Here is a 10,000-nt window from a genome sequence, read left to right on the forward strand (position 1 = left end):
AGAGAGAGAGAGAGAGAGAGAGAGAGAGAATGCTCATTTTGGAAATTTTGAGATAGATAGATGCATAGTTACATAAATAAATGCAAGATATGTGCATAGTTACATAAATGAATACAGAGAGAGAGAGAGAGAGAGAGAGAGAGAGAGAGAGAGAGAGAGAGAGAGAGAGAGAGAGAGAGAGAGAGAGAGAAAAATCATTCAGTAAGGAAGGACTCAGCAGCATTATCACTTGATTTTTCTTCTCTGTCTCACCATACACACACAACTAGGACACCCTGCACAATCAACACACGGAACACTCCACACCACTAAACCAGTGGGAGAAATAGTTTGGTCTACCCTTGATCTAGATATCAAAGAAAACGAATGTGTCAAAGAAAATTGCTTAGTTCTAGCGTAGACCCTAATAGAAAATGAGTTGTAAGGGTGAGTTTTAAGAAGCTTACAAGCGCACAGAGAAAAATGTATAGAAATAAAGACATGAACATTCCCTCGAAGACAGTTATGATGAAAAATAGCAAACTGAAAATATAAGTAATTTCTCAAAAAAAAAAAAAAAAAACAGCAGTGGGTTTTAATGTAAGAAAGACTGGTCTAGGGCTACAAAAACTTTATTACCCAAACTGGTGAAGTGTCTTGAAGCCTCCATCTTGAAGGAATTAAAGTCATAGGTCGGGAGGAATACAGAAGCAGGTAAGGAGTTCCAGATTATACCAGTAAAATTAATTAAAAATCGAGAATACTGGTTAATATTGCGTAACATAACTTCACTAAATATTAATTCCTTGCAAACAGAATAACTATGATGCAGACAAGAGGGTGTGAAGGCTTATTTATTTAGTTACCTGATATTAAAAAGAACTCAGAACACGAGAATGCATCCTATACATAACTATGCTATTTATAAAGCCTTTGTTCTCTCGCTCATTATCATTCAAATCCTACGTAGATAATTAAAAGGGTTGCTATGGATATTTTTTCCCTCTTTGCAGAATCCTTATTAAATATCACTCGAATCATAAAAAAAAGTATCGTGAAAGACTCATGATATATTTAAAACCCTTTGTTCTTTCGTTAAGTATCATTCAGATCCCACAAAAGATGATAAATAGGATTCTCATTAATACTATTTCCTTTTTGATGGTGCAGAATCCTTGTCATCACTAGAATCATAGAGAAAGTATCATTAAAGACTTGTACTATCTTTAAGTCCCTTTGTTCTCGCACTATCATTCAAATCCTACAATAAATAAATAAATATATAAATAAATAATCAGGTTGTCATGAATATTTTTCTATATTGAAGATACAGAATCCTTATTAGACCATCACTAAAACCATGGAAGCGTCCCTGAGAATCTTAACCTCTAGTGGTGAGTTGAGAGTGATTAAAATTAGACTGTTGTGGCGTGTGGAGGTGTTGGGCAATGCAGCAAGGCCACAGGGAGGAGGGACACGGAAAATCCAGAGCGCTTTGGTCATGTAGAGACGAGACAGTGTTGTAAAGGAGGGTGGTGGGGCAAACTAGCGCCATTTGAGGTGCTGTGTGTGTGGGTAGTTTTGTAACGTGTATGAATTGTCTGAAGAGGGGAGGGAGAGTGTCACAAATAGTAGTAGTAGTAGTGGTAGTAGTAGTGGTCGTGTTTTTATTAACAATGTGTAACTTTACATTCAGCAAAAAAAGTAGAAGTACTTATTTAGAAAAAAAAATCGATTAGTACTACAAATATTTTACCCAAATGAACAAACAAAAAAATAAAATAAAATAAAATAAATGAAATGGAAAAAAAATATAAGAAAAAGAGGAACAACAAAATTCCAATAATAAAGATACCAAGAACAAGAACAGAAGTGGCAACAACCACAAAGTAACCTAGGCTAAGATAGATATGTACAACAGCATGATTATTAAATAAAAAAAAAAAAAAGAGAGATAAATCACTGCAGTATAAAATGTCGAAGAACAAAAACACAACAACTTTTATTATCTAACCACACTCAGCACGCGATACACAATGACCAGTCTTTCACAACATATCACAGTTGACTCCCGCACTCTACAGATTGTCCTTAGAGAAAAAAATCTAGGAATGGGGAGTGTTCTGCAGCAATCACGCAACAAAAGGACACTGCTCGCCTAACACAACCTGAACTTCCTGTACTCCAGTCCCATCACAGCTGCATAAACGTACTTTCAAGGCCACGCCAAGTCACTCAGGACACAGGACACGCGACACGAAGGACAACTCCTGAACCTTCACCGACACACTGATAATTATTTTTCTTTTGCGTTTTACTTTTATTATTTAATCGCAGTGACTGTACTTCCCTAAACCACGCTTCCAGAGACCAATAGGGGCCAGGACAAATATATAAACAAACAAAAGAAATTGCCCCAAAGCAACCTCACAGACAAACACAAAGGAACATAAAGGAGAAACGAACACACCAAGCATCTTTCTCGAGGCTGTGTATTTCCTTCTTCCGCAGTGACTTTCCTTCCCTCATCACACTTTCAATATATGAATAAACAACAAAAATAATACCAAAGAGCCTCACAGACAAACGTGCATGAAAACAAAGGAGAAACAAAAACACACAAGGCGCATCTTCCTCCAGTCGAGCGAGTGTGGGTGCCATCTTCACCCACTCCATCCTCGTCAGGTATGCAGCAGGTGTCCCCTCCTCCTGCACAGTCCGCATGGTGATCGCCCTTGCTTAAATCCTATGTACTCGTAACTGTATCGTCACTGCTCATGTGTGCCTGGTGATCTACTGTAGTCATATTGGGGTCTGCCTGGATTTGTGGTGCTTGTTCTGGCGCCTGTCACTTTCGGGATGTGTGTGTGTGTGTGTGTGTGTGTGTGTGTGTGTGCAGGAAGAAGGCAGCCACGCACGCACTCAGATATTGGTGCCATGAAAGTTTTAGCAAGTAAGTGTGTGGATGCTTTTTTAATGAGTGGGATAGTGCAAATTATAGTAGATAGTAGATAGTAGATAGTGTATAGTGAGGCTGAAATGTGTTATAATCGTACATATTTTCCTATTAATCGTGATCTCATTGCGTTTCTATGCACCACTGGTTTGCCTAGCTCTTACGATACGGGTAGTTACCGCTTGTAAGGTGTACTATATGCAGGGATAAACCCATTAACGCAGGTGTGGTGAGGAACGAAACTGAAGTCCAACACGCACAAGTTAGTTGACGTTTTTCATGTTGTGCTGCATAGTGTGTAATGTGTCGCTTGTCTGCGTGGCGTTCACTGAGGAGCGGTGGAGGGAAGGGCATTGCTCCTAACGAAGCCTCCAGACGATTCCTTTACTGCGTAGAGACAACCTTATTTGGGTGGTACTGTTGCCTTGGTCTGACGCTGCCGAACGACTCAAGGCAGCGGCCAGCGTGGCAACAGTAACCAGGAAAGGAAACGCAAAACGGGACAACTTGCCGGAAATTGAAAGCTGCACAATGCGGAACAGCTGGTCGTCCCCGCGGCTGTCCCGTCCCTGTCACAGATATTGCAAAGCCGCGGTGTTCAAATCCTCCTTGGTGCCACTCGTGCTTGCCGGCGCAGAAGTGTCATCTGCATGAGCGGCGTGGCTCACAGCAACGAGAACACTGCAGCAGACTGGTCTCCATGCACAGGTGGCCGTTGGTCGCTGCGAGGGATTCACAGCATGGTCGTCGTGCATCGTGACAGTTAGGGTATGTGTTATTATATTCAGTGTTACAGTCAGATATAATGTTACTCACCTATGTTTGACTTTCGCTCCGCTCTCTCTCTCTCTCTCTCTCTCTCTCTCTCTCTCTCTCTCTCTCTCTCTCTCTCTCTCTCTCTCTCTCTCTCTCTCTCTCTCTCTCTCTCTCTCTCTCTCTCTCTCTCTCTCTCTCTTCTGCTAACAGCCGACAATTAATCTGCATAATGCACATATTGCTACTCTCCAGACTAATGTAAAAGATCTTCTAAAACATACTAACATTCTTCGCATTGTGCCAACGACCACACCACGTTGAATACACCGCTTCTCGTCCGTCTTCGCACCGTGCTGAATGGCGCGTTAGTTTGCATGGATGCTCTAACAGACTTCCTTCTTTTAGATCAGTCGATCCAAGTTTCGGAAGCCTTTCAGGTCTCAGTTCTCATCTATAATACCATCTTAATTCAGAATCTCATTGATGCAAGCATGGGCCATGTAATTGCTTCTCTCTTCCCTGTGGCTGACTGACTTACTACGCTTGATATGGGGAAAAAAATGCGTACAAATTAAAACCATTGTTTGAGGAAGACATCATTGAGCACTAGTACCCGAAGACTCCATTGAGCACTAGTACCCCGCATTGGAATCAGTTCTCACACTTGGGAATGTCGTCGTCTGTCTCTTTACAGTCCTCGGACCGTTTCCTGGCTTGCCTGGCTTATTATTATCATGCCTTTTCCATTTTCTGTTAACACCTCCGTCAAGCTGCTTGAATTCCCTCCTTCTCTGGTTCTAGTTGCGGAAGATTTTTGAGTGTATGTCACTGCCTCGAGGGAATCTTTCAATAGCTGCGTGTCGCCTTACATAAACCTATATCATTGTGACGCTACTTTTTTTATTTTTCGCCCCATCATGGGAAATATTTGCGCGGTCATACTTACTCGTGATGACGCAGACGATGTTCTATTGTCCTGCCTCTACAAACGTGTAATTCCGGAATCTGTTTCAATATCCATTCCATGACTAGCATTATTTCTTTTCCCCTACGTCTATTGCTGCCACAGTTGTTTGCCCAAACGGCACAGCATACACCAGGGTCATTATGCAGTTCACCACTTTTGTCATGTAAATGCTACTAACATCACTACCTATCCTAAACGTCTATACGAAGCGTTTGCCGCCGCCATCTCGTCTCCTCACCTATTAGTTCCCTGGCGTCCCTCCAGATTAACTACAAGCTGAAGATTACTTCCTGCCGAGCCCAGTGTTGTGAACAGCGAACCCGCCTGGCTGCTGGGAAGGAAGGAAGAGAACCCGCCTGGCTGCTGGGGAGGAAGGAAGAGAACCCGCCTGGCTGCTGGGAAGGAAGGAAGAGAACCCGCCTGGCTGCTGGGAAGGAAGGAAGAAGACCCGCTTGGCTGCTGGGAAGGAAGGAAGAGAACCCGCCTGGCTGCTGGGGAGGAAGGAAGAGGACCCGCCTGGCTGCTGGGAAGGAAGGAAGAGAACCCGCCTGGCTGCTGGGGAGGAAGGAAGAGGACCCGCCTGGCTGCTGGGAAGGAAGGAAGAGAACCCGCCTGGCTGCTGGGGAGGAAGGAAGAGAACCCGCCTGGCTGCTGGGAAGGAAGGAAGAGAACCCGCCTGGCTGCTGGGAAGGAAGGAAGAAGACCCGCTTGGCTGCTGGGAAGGAAGGAAGAGAACCCGCCTGGCTGCTGGGGAGGAAGGAAGAGAACCCGCCTGGCTGCTGGGAAGGAAGAGAACCCGCCTGGCTGCTGGGGAGGAAGGAAGAGGACCCGCCTGGCTGCTGGGAAGGAAGGAAGAGAACCCGCCTGGCTGCTGGGAAGGAAGAGAACCCGCCTGGCTGCTGGGGAGGAAGGAAGAGGACCCGCCTGGCTGCTGGGGAAGGAAGGAAGAGAACCCGCCTGGCTGCTGGGGAGGAAGGAAGAGAACCCGCCTGGCTGCTGGGAAGGAAGGAAGAGAACCCGCCTGGCTGCTGGGGAGGAAGGAAGAGGACCCGCCTGGCTGCTGGGGAGGAAGGAAGAGGAACCGCCTGGCTGTTGAGTATCGTGGTCACAATATACAAAACACACACACACACACACACACACACACACACACACACACACACACACACACACACACACACACACACACACACACACACACACACACACACACACACACAGCTGCGTTTGTTACATCTAACGCTTAAATAAGTATATAATAAAAAATAAAAATAATAATAATTATAATAATAATAATAATAATAATAATAATAATAATAATAATAATAATAATAATAATAATAATAAATATGTCAAACTCAAGAGAACAAAAGGAGGCAGTGTTGAATCTAGCAAAGAAAGAAAAAAAGAAAGAAAATCGATAAATCAAAGGCAATATTATAGGTGAAGGTCAGTGAAGGGGTAATGTCCTTATGCAGGTGAAGCAAAAGGCAAGACCGAATTCGTCACACCAATATTAACCCAGATTCGCCGCAGTAATGGGGAGCACGAGGCGAAAATTAAGGTACAAGGCATACACAGACTGCTGGGGCGCGGCGTCTGGCTGCTGGCCTCATTGCACTCAACCATATCATTTTTCTTTTTTTTCCCCAGATAGACTTCGATTTTATTTATTTATTTGTTTTTTTCTGATTCGATGTTTTTCTTTGTTTTTTTTTTCTATGTACGTTTTGTTTTCCATTTTTTTTTTTTTTTTTTTTTTGCTTCATTTCACTTTCTGATTTCCTTGGAAGTCACGAAGCCGCTCCTTTTTTTATCGTGACTCAAGCAAAAAATAAAAAAAAGAAAAAACCGTGTCAGGTGAATTCATAACACTTCGGGATCTATCGGGAAAAAAAAAACTGTTTTGTTACGAAAGTGGAAATGATTTAAGGAATGAATCTTTTACCCAACAATTTTTTCCCTTGAGTTTCCCTCCAGTCTTCGTTTTTATTCTTTTTCTTCAGCGCAGAGAGAGAGAGAGAGAGAGAGAGAGAGAGAGAGAGAGAGAGAGAGAGAGAGAGAGAGAGAGAGAGAGAGAGAGAGATTGGCCAGTCGTGTCTTTTTTTATGTATATAGAAAAAAGCAAGAGCAAGAAGGCGCCCCCAGCAGTGGAGGACTATCCAGCCAGCCAGCTAGCCAGCCAGTCACTCAAGGCCACCTCTGGACCGGCCCGGGGAGCGAGTGTGTGTCAGGGTTACATGTGTGTGTGTGTGTGTGTGTGTGTGTGTCAAGGCCAAGCGTCTAGACCAGTCATCAATCTCTTGATTACGCCTGTAGGCCGCCTCATCTTAGCTGGAAGTGACTTTTTATACATTTTTCTACGTAAAAGGAACAAAGGGCAACAAAAAGGAACAAAAAAGAAAAAAAAAATGTCCACTGAGGTGTTAATCCCTTCCAATCCACCAGGATTGGAAGATAAGTGTCTTGAAACCTCCCTCTTACTTTGTGCAATAGTATGTGGACTGGCCAGAGACCGTAGACGTGGTGTGGCCAGGGACTGTAGATTAACATGTTGGTCCCTGAGAAAGAAAACGGAAGAGTTTCAGGATGGTTCTGCGTTATTTAGCTTCCTCGTTGTCTTGCTGCTCCTTTGTCTCGTAGTAAGTCACACGTAGGTTAGAAAACGCAGAAATGTCAGTTTTTTCAGAGTTTACCATTGAAAGTGATGAAGGAAAGAGGATACGTGGGAAAATATTAAGAAGCAAAGTTTCGTGAGGGTTAAAGAAAGGGAGAAAAGGGAGAAAGTATGAAAATAAGATGGATATTCAGAATTTATCATTGAAATTGACGACGAAAGAGAGAGAGAGAGAGAGAGAGAGAGAGAGAGAGAGAGAGAGAGAGAGAGAGAGAGAGAGAGAAAGTAGAAAGTGAGAAGGTGTGAAAATAAGCCAGATATCCAGAATTTATCATTGAAAGTAATGAAGTGAAGGTGTGTGGGGGGGGATAAGAAGCAGTTTCATCAAGGTTAAAACAAGAGGAAAGTGAGAAAGAAAGAAAAATAAGTAAATTTCCAGGCTGTACCATTGACAGTGATGAAGAAAGCAGGATGTGTGGACGGACATTAAAAGATAGAGCTTCAGGAATAACTTGTGGCTTTCAGAGGGAGGGAAAAAAAAAGAAAGAAAAAGAAACATGAGAAAATAGAAACAAAAGGCAGTTTTCCAGGATATACTTAAAGGTTATGAAGGAAAGATGAAGGTGAGAAATCTTAAAAAAAAAAAAAAAAACAAGGCATTCAGACGTTAAATTAGGACGATGAAAGACAGAAAGTACCTGGGAATGATTACACTGCTTAAGTAATGTTTGACACGTGTGCAAAGGCTATATTCTCCGGGTGCTCAAATGTCTCGGGATCTTGTTGGATGTTTTACGTGCCCTGGGAAATGTTTATTAGGAACCAGCGTGAGGGAGGACAGCACATGAAATTATTACTTGGCACAAACTGTTTCGCTTGTGTCTTTTATTTATTAACAAGCTGTAGTGGAAGTTTGCTCAGATTTTTAAGGATGCCATGACTTAAGCGGAAGTTGTTAGGATTTTTAAGGGTGTGTGACAAGTTTTTAATGGAAGTTTAACAAGGATTCTGTACCATCACGGAAAACAACGTGAGGAAATACTTCTCTTCTAAAACAGCTTGGATTCAAAAGGTTCTCTCCTCATTGACTTCTCTTGATTCTCTCACTTCCTTCCATAATGCTGCATCCTGTACTGTCTTCTGCCAATCCTCTCATCTAACAATCTTGCTTTTCTCACTCACCGCCAGAATGTTGCCAGAATGTTGCATCTCGTACTGTTCTCTACTAGTCATCTCATCTAACAGGCTGTCTTGATTTTCTCACTTACCGCCATAATGTTGCATCTCGTACTTATTCTCTACCATATTTGCATGATTACTGGTCTTGTAAACTTGCTAACTGCGTGTCTCACCCTCTCCCTCCCGTGGCCTCACTAAACAGGACTTTTTGCTGTTTCCTCCCTATTTTGTCCACCTTATTATTGCAAGAATTGTCAATATCTTCACTTTTTTTCATCCCTTTTTCCTGGTAAACTTTCAAACTATCTTCCGGGTTCTGTATTTCCTCCTGTCTACGACGCGGACTTTCAAGAGAGGAGCATCAAGGAGTCTCAAAATATATTGGCTAACTCTCCCAGCTCTGTTTTTGCGTCTTTTTTTTTTTTAGCGCTTCTTTTTTCAGCGGCATTGCAAGCAGCCTCTTTTTTTTATCCTCTGTAAAAAATATATATGTACAAAAAAGCGGATAATAATCTATGGTATGAAAAAAAAAGTTCTTGTGTGTGTTTCAGAAAATGACTCTCGATGCTCCTCTTGCTTGTGACCCAAAAAGAGGGAGTTGTATTTTATGCACTGTCAGGCTGAGTTGTATGAATATATACTCGTATGTATGAATCCCTAAGTAGCTTCAGTCCTTATGTGTTTCACCGTATGACCTTTTATGTTCCTCCTCCTCCTCCTCCTCCTCCTCCTCCTCCTCCTCCTCCTCCTCCTCCTCCTCCTCCTCCTCCTCCTCCTCCTCCTCCTCCTCCTTCTCCTTGTGACGTAGGAAGTTGGCGCTGCGTGTAATTGAATGAGTAATGATGTCCAGTATATTCTGTGCATTGTCAGGTTAGGTTAGAATAAATTAACATACAAGAAGACGCAGAGTTTGTCGTTTTGAGGAAGGCGCAGGAATTTGGTGTTGTTTGAATCCATGAATTACGTAATTATTTTTATTTATTTATTTATTTTCTTTTTGCATGCACTATTACGTTAGGTTAGGTTAAGGTGAGAGGATTGTAAAATGTGCCGATCCCATGTTGAAATGCATTTGTTCTTTGTTTATCTCGTAATTTAGATGAACACACAAGCAAGATGCAGAGTTTGTCGCGATAAACTTGTGAGTTACTTTATATATTTTTTTTATGTTATTCTTGTATTTCTGAAGTTAGATGAACACACAAGAAAAAAATAAATAAAAGAAGTGGAGTTTGTAGCTATGAACTTGTATGTAAATCAACTAACTAAACTACACCATACGATTGTTTATAGTCGTGTATTGTTGTGCCTTTAAAGTTAGATATTTTGAATAGCTCTGATTCCTCGTAAGAACTGTTCTGCTCTGATTCCTCGTAAGAACTGTTCTACAAGGCCACAGGGATGATCAGTTGAGTTCTCTTGGTGGTGGTGGTGGTGGTGGTGGTGGTGGTGGTGGTGGTAGTGGTGGTGGTGGTGGTGGTGGTGGTGGTGGTGGTGGTGGTGGTGGTGGTGGTGGTGGTGGTGGTGGTGGTGGTGGTGGTGGTGG

Source organism: Scylla paramamosain, chromosome 42, assembly GCF_035594125.1.
Source record: "Scylla paramamosain isolate STU-SP2022 chromosome 42, ASM3559412v1, whole genome shotgun sequence".
Lineage (NCBI taxonomy): Eukaryota > Metazoa > Arthropoda > Malacostraca > Decapoda > Portunidae > Scylla > Scylla paramamosain.